The sequence below is a fragment of the Apium graveolens genome, chromosome 4, assembly GCF_009905375.1.
Source record: "Apium graveolens cultivar Ventura chromosome 4, ASM990537v1, whole genome shotgun sequence".
NCBI lineage: Eukaryota > Viridiplantae > Streptophyta > Magnoliopsida > Apiales > Apiaceae > Apium > Apium graveolens.
Genome location: NC_133650.1, coordinates 170,439,307 through 170,460,206, shown reverse-complemented (window position 1 = coordinate 170,460,206; position 20,900 = coordinate 170,439,307).

Sequence of the window (20,900 nt, the reverse complement as noted above, 5' to 3'; positions counted from 1 at the left end):
TTCTTGAAGAACATGTTCAAAATTTGTTTGCAATTAAGATTCCTTCGATCTTGAATCTTCACGACAAATATCTTCCCGCGACGAAGGGATGCTTCAAGTATTAGTTTCCTGTCTGAGTCATTGTTCAGAATTCCCTTGATCTTCTATTGTCATCCCGACACTCGTTCACTTTGTCTGATGCATACAGCCTTACTTCCTTATTTTATAACTAATTTATTTGTTATGGTTCGCTAACCATTCATCTCACGTCAAATTCTCCTGCCTTAAAGCGCAACGTCAAATTCTCCTAATTTAAAGCGCATCGTTACTGTAACCTACCGTACTGATGAGATCCTCGTAATAAGAACAAATGTATGACTTAATGTCTTCACCACGTTCACGTTATCGGTGAATTCCTTCTTTCTTGCTCGCAGATGTCCACCATTTATTGGCTTGCAATCATATCTATATTCGACATATAATTCTACCTGCTACATGGGACTATTCCATTTCTTTCGAAATCGTCAAAGAACAGACTTTACGCAAGAGGAGAGTTTGTGAATATGATTTTAATTGAAAAACTGGATGAGGAATAATAATGGACAAATCAATTGGGAGAATCTGTAAGTCAATAAATTGAAGGAAGAAGAATGAGTGAAGATTTAGATATGAATGAGACAACTATATTTGTACTCAAGATGGCCAGTCTTTCATACTATATGGAATAAAGCACATGATTAGATGGCGTCCCACCCAACTCTTCGTCATTTTGATAAAGCGTCACACCACAACACTGTTTGTCTCAATCAGGAATTAATATTTTGAGAAGAGAAATAATTCAGAAGGAATACAATAAATTTTCTTTCATTTTTGCATCATATAATTTATCGATAAGAGAAGCTCATACGTATTCAAGAATCAAGAACAACATATGCTACCGTATTAGAGGAAATAATGTCAGTGTTGGTCACCTTCCACGCTTCACTTACGTACGCCTTCAGGAATTACTTGGATAAGAGATTCACAATTTAGGTCACATTATAACATTGAAATGTCGTCTGGAAATGGCTTAACATTAAATACTTTAATAATTTAATCATAATCGCGTCCTTATGAAATTTATAATCACTGCTTCCAATTTCATCTATGCCACGTAGAATAACCATTGATCACGCAACGCCTCAACTTCATCGATAGAAATGCGATTTTTCTCCAATCTAGGAGATTCTTCCATTTCCTTCAATCATCCTCTGTCCGTTCGAATCACGAATCTTGTTAAATTTTAATAATTTCATGAATTGGGTAAATAAGGTTTTAACATGTTGATTCAATTATTAATATTATTGAACAAAGTTTACATCCGTCTTTCACGGGAAAACTTTAAACTTTCTTCCTGGTAGTGGGTCTACTTGGTCCTCCTAACTAACAACACTGAGTCTAGATCCATTATTCTTTTAGGTCATTTTCTACTTATAATAACAAGAACTTAAGTAGCAATTCGACAACCAAATTTTGAAACTCATTTTTTGCAAAGATCTTCTAAAAGCTTATTAAGAAAAATCTTTTTCGAGAACTCGTTGTAAAATTTTGAAAATCAGACATTTGGTCGTCATTACTATATAAGTTACTTGCTATTCTTATAGTCCACTAATGAGATATCTAATAAAAAAATGCCCGTGTAAGGGTCTCTCCACCTTAGTATATCTTCTATTTCTTCTCAGATTCTGCTCGCATTTATTAGCCGACGAAATTTTCCTCTTCCATTGCATATCATTTTATTCGCAACTCAACCTCAATGCTGACATCTGGTACTATCTTCAATATTCTTATCGACGTCCTTGATGTTATGCTTAAGACCACTAATGTAATTCGAAGTTCCGTTTGTAGATAAGGTCATACCTTTTTGCTAGTCTTACCTATACCTAGTAAGGTAGATATCATTCCTCGTGCAGCGCCCGGGAAGTGATAAGAATCTTCTCACAACGGTGGTGCCTTTCCAACGTGGAGCTCGTCCTACTACCTAATTCTAAGTTAAATCGTACTAAAACTCACCTAGCTTTATTTACACGAAGCTCTCACAAGAATCAATCGCATTTTTCTTCAAAGCCATCTAAAAAGTAGGGTAACGTACCCAATCTCCGTCGAGCTGTCGACTCATCAATACTATAGGATCTGAGAACTCAATATATCTATCGCGTTATTATATTCGCCTTACACTTTTCTCAACAATCCTATCTTACTAATTCCATATCGGATCTGCTAACCCTAATTCGCACTCAACTCAACTTAACACGAACATGTCTAGATCTTCCCTATTTTATACGGCCTATCATTCCCATCTAACTCTCACCTATTCTTATTTCAGGGACCAATAACCTGCTGTTCTGATGCCAACTTGTAACATCCCAAATCCGGGGTCAAGATTTGGTGTCACTAAACAATCTTTACATAAAATAAAATAATATACAAATAATCCCTTGAATCCAGATCGTTTCCAGGTTATGGTATGAAACAAGAATCTGACCTTCTACAATTCAAAACAACTACAATACAAGTTTAAATACCTTTATGCTAATGCCCTTGTCTTATTTTTCTAACATCTTTGTCCTCTCACAGCGGAGATCTCTCTAACTTCTGCTGTCTAATGGAAGCTATTCACTTTTATCATTACCTACTTCTGAAAGAAATAAGCAAGAGTGAGCCAAAAATGCCCAGCAAGTATATAAGTGATTTTCAAGTATCATTATTAAAGGAAAATTTCCGGACAAAATATTTAAGCAATTTTAAACAATTCTACTTATTTGAGGGAGGTGAGCGTATAAACACTGGCTGTTACCAGCCTTTAATTATAAATTCAAAAGTGACAAGCGATTCCCATATTCGTCTCCTGAATGAGGGTTTTATCCGGTTCTGGAATCATAAACTTTTTGAGAGAGAATGCCTTTATTGGCGATCAACAATAAATTAGACTGGATACTAGAACCAACATTTGCACAATACCCTGCTGATCAGTCAAGATACAGTACAGATCTATACCCAACTGCATAGACCCACCAATATATAAGGTACCTAGGCACTATGACCCAAGGGTCCGGTCCATCCCCGGCCCATAGGATCCAGCTCATCACTGGTCCTCATAATAACCGTCCAGCCCGTAGAGTATTTTGATGTCAAATCATTTTAATTTCAAAACATCCCAAATCAGGGTTCACAAATAACCCGAAAGAATGGGTATTTGCTCAAGAGAGCAATCGATAACATAGGAACAATAATTAAAGGAACTTGCATAATTAAGAGTAAATTGCAGAGAAATATAAAACAGTTAACTATTCTGAACTTATAATAGGAATGAAGTATTTGCAGTATTTTACAAGAAAAGTAAGGAATACTTGCCTTGATAAGCTTAAATCACTATCATTGGTTGACTTTGGTTTGACTTGAACATTCGGCTTTATCGTCAATCCACTACCTTATTCTGGATACAGTCCTATCCTTTAGGTCCTTTGATTGGAATCTTGTTGAGTCTCATAATTGACCACTAGGTTATTCTTAGTCCGACGTTACTCCTCGGGTCTTCCGACTAGGACCTATAGGGTTGAAATACCCTAATTCAGATAATCGTTTATGCTTAACACGTCCTTATTATCAAATCTATCTACTCAATATCAAAACCTAATTCGTATTTATAAATATTATTGAAATACACATAACAAGTAAGATTCATATCTCTGAAACTCGGTTCAGTATTTATTTTCGGAAAGTACATATACTCGTTGTTTTGGAAAATAGGGTAATCAATTATTTATAAAATATATCTTGTCATGCCACGTAATTAGGTTTTGTATAATATAATTATATATATATATATATTATCGTTCGACGTCTCCGATAAATGTGGGTTACGTTCCCGTATTTTTGGAATTGTTTTCCCGAAAATCGGGCAGCGTCTCCGTTGTTTATCGACCTACCCGTCGAAACAATTCGACGTCAAATCACAATAATCGAATCACAACAACAACAATCGCAATTCCACAATTCCCAACACCAATTCAATTATGCATCTCGATTCTCAATACAACTTTTATATTTTAATTAAATATTTTCATTTTGGAAATAACTTTACGAACTAAATGATTTATTTTAAAATATTAGGACTCAGAACCGCGTCATCACAGTCCACCGTTGGCTCGCCGAGGCTCATCGGCGACGGCGGTAAAATTCGCGGGTTCCCGTATACCGGACATCCTACGTAAATTTTACCAATTAAATTAATATTTCTCGTGCAAATATGCATACATAATTTTTTTTCAGAAAGTTTATTCAAATTATCTTCTTGCAGAAAATAAAATAATTAAAATCAATAAACTTTCAAAACCAACAATTTGATACGAACTAACTCGAATTAGGCTACAACAACAGGGCAACATCACAGACACACGCGCGCAGTGGCACGGAGCCACGCTCACAGTGGACAACCGGCTGTCATGCCGGAAAAACTCAGGCGACAACCGGAGATACAGGCAGGACAAAACGCACACATATACCTCTATAACGGCGCGCACACACACACGAAATACACATACCCTCAACTCAAACACACGCACACACATAGCCCTCACCGGAAAAGAAACCGGCGGCGAGGGGAAAAGAGCACAAGCGGCGCCGCAAGTACCGGGAAGAAAGGGTATTCCGGTGAGGAGAAATTGGAAGAAGAAGAGACTGAGCTTGTATATATATATGTATACATATCTGTTCTTGAGAGATTAGGGATAGGAGAGAAATTGAAAGGAAAGAGAGTGCAGAGAGAGAGAGATGCTTGAGGTGAGAGACTGCACAGGGAAGAGATAAGAAGGGAAAAGAAAAATAGTATTTATCCGATCTATTTCACTATTATTCTGATAATCCGATTAAACATCGCAATTAGGAATTTAACGAGTAAACGTATGATAAAAATAACTGGAAAAAAATCCTTAGAATAGTTTTAAAATTCGCGAAGTAATAATAAAAAACTAATAATATAAAATTTTTAGAATTTTTAAATCATTTTTGTGACGCGCATCGGACCCACGTTTTACAAGTAATGAACAGACGTGCAGGTAAATCTAATCCCGAAAATTTCCAAAAAATTTTAAAATTCTCAAAATATTCCAAACTTAATGAAATATGAATTTCGTAATTTTTGAAGAATTCTGGAATTAAATACTGATTTTACAATTAAATGAAATTAGAATATTATTTAAAGATAAATGATAAATAAAATATTGATTTCTAAATTTTATAAACTCCTAAAAATAATAAATAAAATTATAAAGCAACAAAAATAATTTTAGAAACAATTTTAGCATTTATAAGAATAAATATTCAATAAAATCAATTTTAAAAACAAATCAAATTCATACAGCTCGATAATTAATTAATTAATTATGCAATTAATATTCGCACCCAACCAATCAAACACAATTAATAATATAGCAACATATAGCTGACATAACCATCGCATATTTTATTTATTTAATAATTCGATAATTACATTTACATATCAGATCCGAAAATAGAGTACTTAGCCGCTAAACAACTATATAATGATACGATTTTATACCAGATTTAGATAATTATCAACGCAAAGCCCCTTATAAAACACTTTATACAAAAATAGGATAATAAAACCTCGCATTTCGAGAATATGAGTTTTATTAATCTATAAAATGATTAGTGTATCGAAAATTTCATGCCGGGACCCGTACGGGTCAAACCGTACCCCGGATCGAAAAAGTCAAAACACGAAAAGTGTTCAGAATTATCAGATCGGGTTAGAAAGGGGCTTTCGGAAGAGTTTCGGGTTGTAAAAATGCAAAAACGGTTGAAGTGGAACTATTTCTGATTCTAAAAAGTAATTTTATAATTACGTAAAAATAATCATTATTAATTCCATAAATCCTTATAAAATCATATAATAATCCAAAGATTACAAAAAAATACCAAAACTATATATATTTTATTCTGGATAATTAAAAATTAAAATATCCTAGTTTCATCATGTATAAACACCCAACGTCAATGTCAATCATCAAATAATTCACCAAAAATTCACACAATAATCACATAATAATTATTTATTAATAAAAATAATTACACAATATTTTTCGGACGTTACACTTTGGGTTTCTCCACAATACTCTTACTAACTTTACAACTTTATTTATCAATATCTTTTCTCTCTTTTCTAGAATCTCTATTGGATTATCTATATAAGATAAATCTGCCTGAAGTTCTATCAGCTCATATTCGATCATATGCCTAGAGTCTGTATTATACTTATGAAACATCGATACGTGAAAGACATTATGGATGTGCTCCATGTGTGGGGGTAATGCCAATTCGTATGCTAGCTTGCCGACATGTTTTAAAATTTTAAAAGGTCCAATGTATCTAGGACTCAGCTTTTCTTTCTTTCCAAATCTTGACAATCCTTTCCATGGTGACACTTTCAGTAACACTAGATCTCCTTCTTTGAATTTCATATCCTTCCTGGACTGGTCTGCATACTTTCTTTGATGATCTTGTGCTGCAATTAACCTTTTCTGGATGACTTCCACAACTCCTTTTGTCTGCTACACCAATTCGGGTCCAAGTATCTTGCATTCTCCAACTTCGTCCCAATATACTGGTGATCGACATTTGCGTCCATAAAGAGTTTCATAGGGAGGCATTCCGATACTGGCATGATAACTGTTATGGTAAGAAAATTCCACTAAGGGTAAATGCTCGTCCCAATTTCCTTTGAAATTAATGGCACAAACACGTAACATATCTTCAATAGTCTGGATCGTTCTCTCGCTTTGGCCGTTAGTTTACGGATGATAAGCTGAACTCATATTCAATTTAGTTCCCAAGCACTCTTGAAAACTTTTCCAAAATCTTGAATTAAATCATGGATCTTGATCTGATACGATAGACACAGGGACTCCATGACGGACTACTATCTCCTTCAAATACATATGAACCAACTTGTCCAGTGAAAATCTTTCATTGATAGGCAAGAAATGAGCTGATTTAGTTAGTATGTCCACTATAACCCAAATGGCATTGTGGTTCGCTTTCGTCCTTGGTAAGCCAACTATAAAATCCATAGCAATATGCTCCCACTTCCATTCTGGAATCTCTAGTGGCTGTAACAATCCGCTTGGTCTCTGGTGCTCCGCTTAACTCTTTGACACATGTAATATTTGCTAACCCATTCCGCAATTTCTCTCTTCATGTCTGGCCACCAATAATTCTCTTTTAAGTCTTTATACATCTTTGTACTTTCCAAATGAATGGAATACTTTGAATTGTGAGCTTCTTGTAGAATTTCATTTTTCAATTCTATTACTGGTGGAATCCAAATTCTGGAAGCAAATTTGAGAATACCTTGATAATCCTTTTGAGTGCATAACTCTTCTCCTGCCAAACGATTAATGTCTTGATCCATTATTTCCTTTTGAAATTTCCTTATCTTTTCTAGCAATTCTGGTTGAAAAGTCATGCTATACATCTTTGCTTCATCATGTTTGCAAATTCTGACTTCCAATTCTAATTTCTAAAATTCCTTGTATAACTCTTAAGGTACCGTTAACACGTTCAGTCTTTCCTTTCTGCTTAACACATCTGCCACCACATTCGCTTTTCCTGGATAATAGTTAATTGTACAATCGGTAGTCCTGAATCAGCTCCAAGCACCTTCGTTGTCTCATGTTGAGTTCCTTTTGCATGAATACGTACTTTAAACTTTTATGGTCTGTATAGATCTCGCATTTTTCTCCATATAGATAATGTCTCCAAATCTTCAAGGCGAATACTATTGCTGCTAATTCCAAGTCATGAGTAGGATACTTCTGCTCATGAGGTTTCCGTTGTCTAGACGCATATGCAATGACTTTATCATGCTGCATCAAGACACAACCTAATCCCTTATGAGAAGCATCACTATAGATTACAAAATTTCCTTGATCATCTGGAAGTGACAACACAGGTGCCGTGATTATTCTCTTCTGCAATTCCTGGAAACTTTCTTCACACTTCTCGTTCTAAATAAATTTCTCACTTTTCCTGGTAAGCTTCGTTAAAGGTGCCGCAATCTTCGAGAAATCTTGAACAAATCTTCAATAATATCTCGCTAATCCCAAGAAACTTCTCACTTCTGTTGGTGTTTTTGGCCTTTCCTAATTCATAATAGCTTCAATCTTCACTGGGTCCACTTTGATTCCTTCATTACTTACTACGTGCCCTAAGAATTGCACTTCTTGTAACCAAAACTCACACTTTGAAAACTTGGCATACAACTTCTTCTTTCTCAAAATTTCCAAAGATATTCTTAGATGCTCCGCGTGATCTTTCGTTGACTTCGAGTAGATCAAAATATCATCGATAAACACAATTACAAACTTGTCCAAATATTCTTTAAAAATTCTGCTCATTAAGTCCATAAATGCTGTTGGGGCATTGGTCAATCCAAAAGACATCACTAAGAATTCATAATGACCATACCTTATTCTGAAAGTTGTCTTTGGTATATCTTCATATTTAACCTTCAACTGGTGATATCCAGATCCTAGATCAATCTTTGAGAAATATTTGGCTCCTTTCAACTGATCGAACAAATCGTCGATTCGAGGTAACGGATACTTATTCTTGATCGTAAGCTTATTGAGTTCTTGATAGTCGATACATAATCGCATGCTTCCGTCCTTTTTCTTAACAAATAGTACCAATGCACCCCATGGGGAAATACTGGGTCAAATCACTCCTTTCTCTAACAATTCTGGCAATTGCTTTGCCAATTCCTTCATTTCAACAGGCGTCATTCTACATGGGGCTTTAGATACTGGTTCCATTCCAGGTGCTAAGTTGATCGCAAACTCAATTTCTCTATCTGGAGGAAGTCCTGGTAATTCATCTGGAAACACGTTTGGAAATTCATTTAACACTGGAATGTGTTCCAGTTTTGCTGGCTCCTTACTTCTATCTATCACATACGCAATGAAGTGCTCGCATCCTTGTTGCAGTAACTTCTTAGCTTGGAGCATCGTTAAGAACTTCTTTGTTTGCTTCTGACCTTTAAATGTCACCGCTTTCTCGTCTGACGTCTTCAAGATTACCATCTTATTATGACAGTCTATCTGAGCATCGTGCTTAGATAGCCAGTCCATTCCTAAAATAACGTCAAACTCTTCTAACTTCAATGGTATCAAGTCAGCACCAAACTTAATGTCAGAAATCTCAATCTCACAGTCCTTACATATTTGGTTAATAGATACACGCTCCTGATTTGCTAATTCTACCGTCATAATTTCACTTAGCAATTCAATTGGACAATTCAGCTTATCAACAAAATCTTGAGAAATAAACGATCGAGTTGCTCCTGAATCTACTAGAACTTTAGCACACAAAGAATTCACGGTAAGCATACCTGCCACAATATCAGTGTCCATGATAGCATCCTTCACACACATGTCATAAACTCTAGCTCTGGGAGGTTCATTCACTGTTGAAGGGGCTCCCATGATTCGCAGTATATTATTAACCGGAACTGGTGTCTTGCAATCCATTTCGATGTGACCTGGCTTTCCGTACTTGAAACAGGTATACCCAAGTGCTGGAACTTTGCATGCTTGATTCCTGGTAGGCTGATCCTTGTTGACTAGCTCTCTGGCTGGCTGGTTACGGCACTCCATTGAATAGTGCCCCCTCTGGTTGCATCTATAGCAGACCACATTTAACTTGCTACACACTCCTCCATGCTTCTTTCCACATACTTGGCAGTCAGGTAAAGCTGGCATCTGCTGGGTTGGCTGGTTCCCAGTGGCTGGACGGTTACCTTGTCCTCCATTTCCTATATTCTGCCTGTTGAAATTCCGTCCGGGCTGGAACTTGCCTTTTCTTTGATTGAAATTTGGAAACTTCCCTGCTTGTGACTGTCCTTCATTTCCTTCAAACTTTCTCTTCTTACTTTCCTTCTCCTTTTGAGACATTTCACTTTCTGTCTCCGTAATCATAGCTTTCTGCACAACTCCTGCATACGTGTCCAATTCAAATATGGCCACCTTCCCACGGATCCATGGCTTGAGTCCTTGCTAAAACCTCTTAGCTTTCTTCTTATCAGTGTCCACATACGATGGTACAAACCTTGACAACTCCTCAAACTTACTTTCATAATCTGTCACTGACATATTTCCCTGCTTTAACTCCAAAAATTCCAATTCCATTTGATCTTGAAAAAACTGAGGGAAATACTTTTCCAAGAACAACTCCTTGAATCTATCCCACATAATATCATCTGTACCTTCCAACATTTTAACAGTTTCCCACCAGTAGGTGGCTTCATTCTTCATATAGTAACTCGCAAACTCAGTTTTCGGTTCCTCTTTCACATTGACTAAGGCAAATGCCTTCTCAATTTCCTTCAACCAGACTCTTGCCTCAATGGGGTCTACAGAACCTTTAAATTCTGGTGGATTCTCCGCCTGGAAAGTCTTAAAGGTTACCTGATGATTAGTCTGCCTCTGTTGTTGTTGAGGCAGCTGGACTATTTATTGGGACAAGATCTGAAGAATCTGGGCTATAGTTGGGTCTATGGGACCGAGATTTGCATTCTGGTTATTGTTGTCTTGGGTGTTGTTGTTATTGTTGGTTTCTTCATTCTAGTTGGTAGAACGGGTATTTCTTCTAAGAGGCATTTTCTGTAAAGAATCAAACAACTTATTTAGCTTTTAAATCAAAACTCTTTTTATGGAAAGTCTTCGTAAAACATAAATATCTCTTTTTGAAAACATTTTCAATCGTTGAACTAAGTAAATTGCATGCTTCTTTACAGAATGTAAACAATTAGGAAATAGGGGTACATGTTATCACAAGAGTTTATACTGGTACAATAAGATAAAACATGTATGGCAAAGTAAATGACAATGCTGGAGAAGAAAAGGTACTGATATATATCAATGTTTGGTGGTACAAGCGCAAAACATTTTATTAAAGGCAAAGGTACTGTAATATCCGGGATATATCGTGTAATTATTTTGCTATTAAATAATTATTATGTGAGTTCAGTATCTATTTTGTGAGTTAATTGTTAAATGTTATCTGTACTTGGATATTCAAAAATAATATTAATTGAGTATTTTAATTTTTATATGTCCAAAATAAAACATAGATAATTGTCATATCTTCCTAATTATTTTTATGTTGATTTATGGATTTAGAAGGATCATATGAAATTTATAAAATCTTTTTTCGAGTATTTAAAATCTATTTTATAAAAACGGGAACCAACCTACGTCAACCGTTGTTACGTTTTTGGAACCCGAAACTCTTCCGAGAACTCCTTTCTAACCTAATTGTAATATTCCGAGCATATTCCATGTTTCGACTTTTTCGATCTGGCGTACGGTTTGTCCTGCGCGGGTCCCGGCGTAACATTTTCGATACAATATTCATTTCGGTAAATCAATAAAACCCGTATTTTCGATAAACGGGAGCTTTTTATTAAACTATCACAATTATCACTTCGTAATACGTGTAACCAGGCGCTAAGACCAAGACCGCAGTACAAATTGTACTGATATTGGATAATTATCCCGAAAACCGAAACCGTTTGGATCAGTTTTTACAAATAAAAGTACCGTTTTATATCCGGAATGATCCAACGGGATACTAATATTCCGTTAATATAAATAGCCTTTTTCCGTATTTTATTTCGTATCAAAATCATTTGCAGATAGTTAATTCTATAATTTTCAGAGAAAAACCCTAATTACATAAACTGTTCTAAGAATCAAACAGCAAAACGAAGGCGTTACCGATCTCTGTTTTCAAAGCTTGAGTAACCAAAACGAAGGATTTGAAGTGTTCTATCAGATTCTGAGCTTTGTTTCACTGCAGAATCAAAGGTTTATTTTCTGGAAATTTATTTATTTTCGAATTAAATTTATTAAAAATATGAATTTTTGTTCGGATGATTGTTTGTATGATTTGATGATTGCATGTTGTAGAGCTTGTTTTCCTGATGATTTTGATATATTATACGTCTAATTTGGAGTTCAATAACATGTTCAAATTTGAGTTTGATTTTCGAATTTTAAAATTAGGGTTTATAACCCATATGAATGTTCTTAATTGAAATGAGGTTTCTTATTCTGAAATAGATTGATGTTGTGGTATAGTGTATTGTATTCTCTGTGAAATTTGCAATCTAGTCGTACAAGTTTCATAAATCAACGAGGTCTGTAGAGAAGGGAGTTGTGTTTTGAAGTTTACGTCGAACCCGCCGGAAATCGGCGAGTTTCTTGATGAAATTCCGGCCAAGTCTGGGGTTATTGATGAATTTTGATTGCAGATATAGGTTCCTGGTGTTGTGTAGTTTAATTCTGGAGGTGATGGTGGTGGGAGGATGCCGGAGGTGAGTTCTCCGGCCACCCCCGATTTTCCGGCGACTGAAACTGCAAAATTGTAGTTTAGTCCCTGTATTTTTGAAGATGGTGAAGTTTAGTCCCTGTAGTTTGCAAAGTTTTCAAAAATAGGATTCCTGTTTATAAAATGTTTAAAATCATATTTCCTATTTATTTTTATTATAAAAATTCATTTTTAATTTCTGAAAATTCTGAAAATTATTATTTTAATTTCGAAAATTATTTTTAATTCAAAAATAAATCTAAATTAATTAGTTAATTAATTTCAGTTAATTTTTAATTAATTAATTGGTCAATTAATTCAAAAATTAATTGATTAATTGATTTAATTAATTATTAATTGATTTTAATCAATTATTTAATTAGATTTAATTATTTAAAAATGATTTAAAAAATTCCGAAAAATAGTTTCGAGCTTTAAAATATTATTCTAAATTATTTCCAAAGCTCGATAATTAGTATAAAATTGTTTCGGAGCCAGAATTGGCCTACTGAACCCTCTTTATTAACCCGAAATTGATCCAACCACCCGTTTTAATTCCGAAAAATGTTTTAAAAATCATTTTAAATATCAAAAAGCCTATTTATGACCTGAGACTTCTTTATAAATAATATATCATTGATTACGTGATGTATTATGTGCTATATGTGACTTGTTGATTGACTATCGGTCTATATATTCGGTGTTTACTTGATTATTGCATAACTTTCAATCCGTTCATCGGATTTGGGTAAAACGAAGGGTAGATACAAGTATGTGTTGAATAGAACTCTATGAGTCGATTATTGATAGATGTTTATGATATGTGAGCAGAAGAGGCAAGGCGTAGGAAAGAGAAACAGGTAATTGAGGAGTAAGATGATTGTGATTGGAAGCGAGTGTAGTGTAGTAAGCTAATACCAGGCAAGTGTTCTGAACTTTCTCGAGATATTGTAGTACTTGATAGTCTTGTTGATATTGCAAGTGCTTTGAAGCACTGTACCCTAAACCTTGATTCCAATTATTGATCTTGAGCCGTAACCTGATTCTTTCTAGAACATTGATTGTTGTATACCCAAACACGAACCTCAAGTATATGATCCTACTCCACAAATACATACAAACTAAATATTAAACACTGAACCAGATTGCTTACACGATCAAACCTTTGTATTTTATGCTTTGAAAGACCAAATCCTTGAAACCCTGAAACATTGATTCCTTTGTTATCCAATTCTTTGATTACCCAGCATCCAAGCTTTGAAATTACCTTATTGATCCTTGCAAGGATTGAAACCCTTTCATTGTTAAACACTCATTGTTGTTAATGATTTTGGTTATTAATTATTATTTCTTATTCTGTTATTATGTTAGAATTGGATTGTTTTTATAAAATTGTGGACCAGATTCGTGGTCAGACCATATAATGGTCAAGTTAGGCCAATGTGTGCCTTGGATCCAGTAGTTAGACCAGTGATGTGTGCTTTGCTCGGGGTTAGTGCATGACTGATCAGCAACCTAACCTTGGTTTTTAACCTGAAAATATAATATCCAATTCTAAATCATAATACATTGTTCACTTGATATCATAAACATGTTCACTTGATGATCATTATTCTCAGTTTTGTCATTGTGACTTGCTGAGTTAGTTAGCTCATTTGTGCGATACTATTTCTGTTCTTTTCCAGTTAAGAAGGAACCAGTTGGTACCGCGGATCCCCAGTCCAGCGCGAGAGCTAGGGGTTCAGGTTGATCGAGCTAAGCTAGTAGGTTTCTTTTGAGATAAATTAAGTCTGTAAAAGTTTGTAATAATGTTTAATACTCAGTTTTGAGTTTGGAATAGTTGGGATTTGAACAGTATATAATATAAGTAGATGTGTGGCTTGTGTGCATACTTTAACCTGTTGCGATCCGTGGTAGTTGGTAAATAGGGTCACTGCATATTATTGTTATCTTTATTATTACTATAAGCAGGTTATAAATAAGGCGTGTGTGTGTGGACCCCAAACTTCTAACCCGGGTTTGGAGGGCGCCACAGGTTTGGTATCAGAGCTACAGGTTATAAGTCACTGACACAAGCCTAGGTTGAAGGGAGTGGGTAGAGGGTTAGGATCAGAAGTAAGGAATAGAAAGATAGAACGTCGAGAGGTTGAGTGCTTCGGTATATCAGGTATTAGTGTAATTCGCGTTATAGTTCGAGATTCTTATATCACGATATGATTTCAGATAGCAGCGATGGACGACTCTTTTATTCCCGTATCAGCTGATCACTCAGAGCCTTCAGTTGAGTGCCGTCTTCGGATCCACGTCCTGTTGTTCCACCAGTGTTGCAGCCCGTACCACTGCAGGCTATTCCACCTCCAGGTATGAGGCCACCTATCAGAGGAACCCCACCAGCTGATTCAGATTCCACTGGGCATTCGAATTGCGAGTTCCCCATTCCAGTCTACATTGCCCCCAGTTCCTTACTACCGGTATGAGGCTCTTCTATTGGAGCATGATTCCTTGTTGGCCCAGATCAGAGAGCTACAGCATATCATTAGGACTACTGATGTTGATCGTGGTGTGAGGGAACTTCAAGAGGAGATTCATGTGACACGGAGGGTTCTTGAGGCTAGGCTACATGGAGCTACATTACCTGGCAGAGGCCCTGATGCACTGATGGGCTGGGCTATTGAGGTGATGGAGGACTTTGAGAGGCTGGCAGGACCAGAGTTTCCCTGGAGCTGAGTCAGAGATTCAGAGATGGAGATTCTGAGCAGTGTTATTATGGTTATGTAGTATGTGCAGTAGTGTGTAGTGTGTATCAGTAGACTTTTGAGTTATCTTTATAGACTATCTATGATGACTAGTGAGTAGGTTGTTGTACCCTTTTTGCTTTTACTTTCAAAGCGTCCTTACGCTTGTACTACCTAAAACTTTTGATCTATATATCAGTACTTTTTTCCTTTCCAGCACTGTCATCTACTTTATTGCACCTGTTTTACCTTACCTTATCTATTGCACCAGTTATACCCCTGTGATACCATGTACCCTGTTTTCCATAACTGTTTATATATTCTGTAAAGAAGCATGCAATTTACTTAGTTACAACTATTTTCAAAAAGAGATATTTCTATTTTGCAAAACTGTTCTTTTATGCAAAAGATTGATTCAAAAGCTAAATAAGTTGATTGATTCTTTACAGAAAATGCCTCCCAGAAGAAATACCCGCACCAACACCCAGAATGAAGAAACCAACAACAACAACAACCAAGATGATACAAACCCAAATGTGAACCCAGGACCCATAGACCCAGTAATAACCCAGATTCTTCAAATCTTGGCCCAACAAACAGTTCACCTGGCACAACAACAACAAAGACAGACCAACCCCCAGGTAACTTTTAAAACTTTTCAAGCAATAAACCCACCAGAATTCAAGGGTTCCTTAGATCCAATTGAAGCAAATGTTTGGTTAAAGGAAATAGAAAAGGCATTTGCCTTAGTGAAAGTAAAGGAGGAACAAAAGGTTGAGTTTGCAAGTTACTATCTGAAGAATGAAGCCACCTATTGGTGGGAGATGGTGAAGACATTGGAAGGTACAGATGTTATTACTTGGTAAAGGTTTAAGGAATTGTTTTTAGAAAAGTATTTTCCTCAGTTTGTTCAGGATCAAATGGAGATGAAGTTTTTAGAATTAAAGCAAGGGAACATGTCGGTAACAGATTATGAGGGTAAGTTTGAGGAATTGTCAAGGTATATACCGTCGTATGTGGATACTGACAGGAAGAAGGCTAAAAGATTCCAGGAAGGTTTGAAACCCTGGATCAGAGGTAAGGTAGCCATTTTTGAATTGGATACCTATGCAGGAGTAGTACAAAAGGCTATGATCGCAGAGACAGAGAGTGAGATGTTCCAGAAGGAGAAAGAAAGCAAGAAAAGGAAAGTTGAGGGAAGTGAGGGTCAGTCACAACCAGGGAAGTTTCTAAATTTTAAGAAGGGCAAGTTTCAGCCAGGGAGAAATTTTAATTTGAGGAAACAGAATGCAGGAGACGGAGGCCAGAGCAACCGTCCAGTTAATATAAATCAGCCAAATCAGTTGAGACTAACTTTTCCAGATTGTCAAGTATGTGGAAAGAAGCATGGAGGAGTTTGTAATAAGTTGAATGTGGTATGTTTCAAATGCAACCAGAAAGGGCTCTATTCGAGGGAGTGCCGAAATCAGCCAGCAAGAGAACCAGCAAGTAAGGATTAGCCTATCCGGAATCCAGCAGTAAAGGTTCCATCCATTGGATTTACGTGCTTTAAATGTGGAAAGCCAGGACATATGGCCAGGGATTGCAAGACATCAGCCCCAGTCAGTAATGCATTAAGGATTATGGGATCTACCCCAGCAGTGAATGAGACTCCAAGGGCTAGAGTTTTTGACATGTCGGTGAAGGATGCGATCCAAGATACGGATGTCGTGGCAGGTACGCTTAATGTGAATTCTTTATGTGCCAAATTGTCAATAGATTCGGGAGCAACTCGATCGTTTGTTTCACAAGATTTTGTTAGTAAGTTAAATTATCCAGTTGAGTGTTTAAATGAAATAATGACTGTGGAATTAGCAAATCAAGAACGTGTATCTGTTAATCAAGTTTGTGGGAATTGTGAGATTTCTGGTAGTAAGTTTTGTGTAGATTTGATACCATTAAAGTTAGGAGAATTTGACGTTATATTAGGGATGGATTGGTTATCCAAGCACGATGCCCAGATAGATTGTCGAAATAAGAAGGTAATGGTGAAAACGCCTGACGAAAGGATAGTAACGTTCAAGGGCCAAAAATAAATAAAGAAGTTATTAACGATGATTCAAGCCAAGAAGTTACTACGACAAGGATGTGAGCATTTCATGGTATATGTGATTGACAGAAGTCAATAATCAACAAAACTTGAAGATATTCCAGTTGTGAATGAATTTCCAGAAATATTTCCCGACGAGTTACCAGGACTTCCTCTAGATAGAGAAATTGAATCTGCGATCGACTTAGCACCTGGAACAGAACCAGTATCCAAGGCCCCGTATAGAATGGCGCCCGTCGAGATGAAAGAGCTAGCGAAGCAATTGCAGGAGTTGTTAGAGAAAGGAGTAATCAGACCCACTGTATCCCCGTGGGGAGCCCCGGTATTATTTGTCAAGAAGAAAGATGGAAGCATGAGACTGTGTATTGACTATAGGGAGCTCAACAAGTTGACAATCAAGAACAAGTATCCGTTACCCAGAATTGACGATCTGTTCGACCAGTTGAAGGGAGCCAAGTATTTCTTCAAAATTGATTTAAGATCAAGATATCATCAACTAAAGATCAAGCCAGAAGATATACCAAAAACAGCTTTAGAACAAGGTATGGACATTACGAGTTTTTAGTGATGTCTTTTGGGTTGACCAATGCCCCGGCAGCGTTTATGGACCTGATGAACAGAATTTTCAAGGAGTATTTGGATAAGTTTGTTATTGTGTTTATAGACGATATTTTAATCTATTCAAAGACGGAAGAGGATCATGCGGAACATGTGAGAACGACTTTGGAGATTTTAAGGAAAAAGAAGTTATATGCTAAATTCTCGAAGTGTGAGTTTTGGCTACAGGAAGTTCAGTTCTTAGGGCACATAGTTAGTAAAGAAGGGATCAAAGTGGACCCGGCAAAGATCGAGGCAATTACGAATTGGGAGAGACCGAAAACACCCACCGAGGTAAGAAGTTTCTTAGGATTGGCGGGATATTATCGTCGATTTGTTCAAAATTTCTCAAGGATTGCCACACCATTAACAAAGCTTACACGAAAGAATGAGAAGTTTATATGGAACGACAAATGCGAGGAAAGTTTTCAGGAGTTGAAGCGACGATTAATCACGGCACCTGTTTTGTCACTTCCAGATGATCAAGGGAATTTCGTAATTTATAGTGATGCTTCTCACAAAGGATTAGGATGTGTTCTAATGCAGCACAAAAAGGTGATTGCGTATGCGTCAAGGCAATTGAAACCACACGAACAAAAGTATCCTACTCATGATTTGGAGCTAGCATCCATAGTTTTCGCTTTGAAGATTTGGAGACATTATTTGTATGGAGAAAAGTGCGAGATTTTCACGGATCACAAAAGCTTAAAATACATATTCACACAGAAGGAACTTAATATGAGGCAAAGGAGATGGTTAAAATTGATCAAGTATTACGACTGTTCGATTAATTATTATCCCGGTAAAGCGAACGTTGTGGCAGACGCATTGAGTCAGAAGGAAAGGTTGAATGTGTTATCAGTACCTGAAGATATATATAAGGAATTTCAGAAATTGGAATTGGAGATTAGAGTTCACAAGCCTGATGAAGCAAAAGTGTACAGTATGACTTTCCAGCCGGAGTTGTTGGAGAAAGTAAAGAAGTGTCAGGAAAATGTAATGGATCAAGATATAAATCGTTTGGTAGGTGAGGAATTATGCACGCAGAAGGATGATCAAGGTATTCTTAGGTTTTCTTCAAGAATTTGGATTCCACCAGTGATGGAGCTGAAAAATGAAATTTTACAAGAGGCACATAGTTCAAGGTATTCCATCCATCCAGGGAGTACCAAAATGTACAGAGATTTAAAGAAGAATTATTGGTGGCCAGACATGAAGAGGGAAATTTCGGAATGGATTAACAAATGTTATACCTGTCAGAGAGTTAAAGCAGAGCATCAGAGACCAAGTGGATTGTTACAGCCATTGGAGATTCCAGAGTGGAAATGGGAACATATTGCCATGGATTTCATAGTTGGATTACCAAGGACAAGGGCTAATCATGATGCCATTTGGGTTATAGTGGATAGACTTACCAAGTAAGCTCATTTTCTGCCTATAAATGAAAGATTTTCGCTCGACAAGTTGGTCCATATGTACCTGAAAGAAATTGTAGTTCGTCATGGAGTTCCTATGTCTATTGTATCTGATCGAGATCCAAGGTTTAATTCAAGATTTTGGAAGAGTTTTCAAGAATGTTTAGGAACAAGACTGAATATGAGTACGGCCTATCACCCCCAGACGGATGGCCAAAGTGAAAGAACGATCCAGACAATCGAGGACATGTTACGTGTTTGTGCTATTGATTTCAAAGGAAGTTGGGACGAACATTTACCTCTGGTAGAGTTTGCTTACAACAACAGTTATCATGCCAGCATTGGGATGCCACCCTATGAAGCCCTTTATGGACGCAAATGTAGATCTCCAATATATTGGGACGAAGTAGGAGAACGCAAGATACTTGGACCTGAACTGGTACGGCAGACAAAGGAAATTGTTGAAATTATCCAGAAGAGATTGATAGCCGCACAAGATCGTCAGAGGAAATATGTAGATCAGTCAAGAAAAGACATGGAATTTGAAGAAGGAAGCTTGGTATTACTGAAAGTATCACCATGGAAAGGACTAACGAGGTTTGGAAAGAAAGGAAAGCTGAGTCCAAGATATGTCGGACCTTTTGAGATCCTAAAGCGCGTTGGCAAAGTAGCTTACGAGTTTGCGTTACCACCACACATGGAGCACATTCACAATGTTTTTCACGTATCGATGCTCAAGAAATATAATCCAGACTCCAGGCATGTAATAGAATATGAGCCAATAGAGCTTCAGGCAGATTTGTCATATATAGAGAGTCCGATAGAGATTCTAGAGGAGAGGGAGAAAGTATTGAGAAATAAAGTGGTAAAGTTAGTAAGAGTATTGTGGAGAATCCCAAAGGTTGAAGAGTCAACCTGGGAGTTAGAAAGTGATATGAGAAAAAAGTACCCTCATTTGTTTTCTTAGGAAATTCTGAGGACATAATCCTTTTAAGGGGGGAAGGATGTAATATCCGGGATATATCGTGTAATTATTTTGCTATTAAATAATTATTATGTGAGTTCAGTATCTATTCTGTGAGTTAATTGTTAAATGTTATCTGTACTTGGATATTCAAAAATAATATTAATTGAGTATTTTAATTTTTATATGTCCAAAATAAAACATAGATAATTGTCATATCTTCCTAATTATTTTTAGGTTGATTTATGGATTTATAAGGATCATATGAAATTTATAAAATCTTTTTCCGAGTATTTAAAATCTATTTTATAAAAACGGGAACCAACCGACGTCAACCGTTGTTACATTTTTGGAACCCGAAACTCTTCCGAGAACTCCTTTATAACCTAATTGTAATATTCCGAGCATATTCCATGTTTTGACTTTTTCGATCCGGCGTACGGTTTGTCCTGCACGGGTCCCAGCGCAACATTTTCGATACAATATTCGTTTCGGTAAATCAATAAAACCCGTATTTTCGATAAACGGGAGCTTTTTATTAAACTATCACAATTATCACTTCGTAATACGTGTAACCAGGCGCTGAGACCAAGACCGCAGTACAAATTGTACTGATATTGGATAATTATCCCGAAAACCGATACCGTTTGGATCAGTTTTTACAAATAAACGTACCGTTTTATATCCGGAATGAT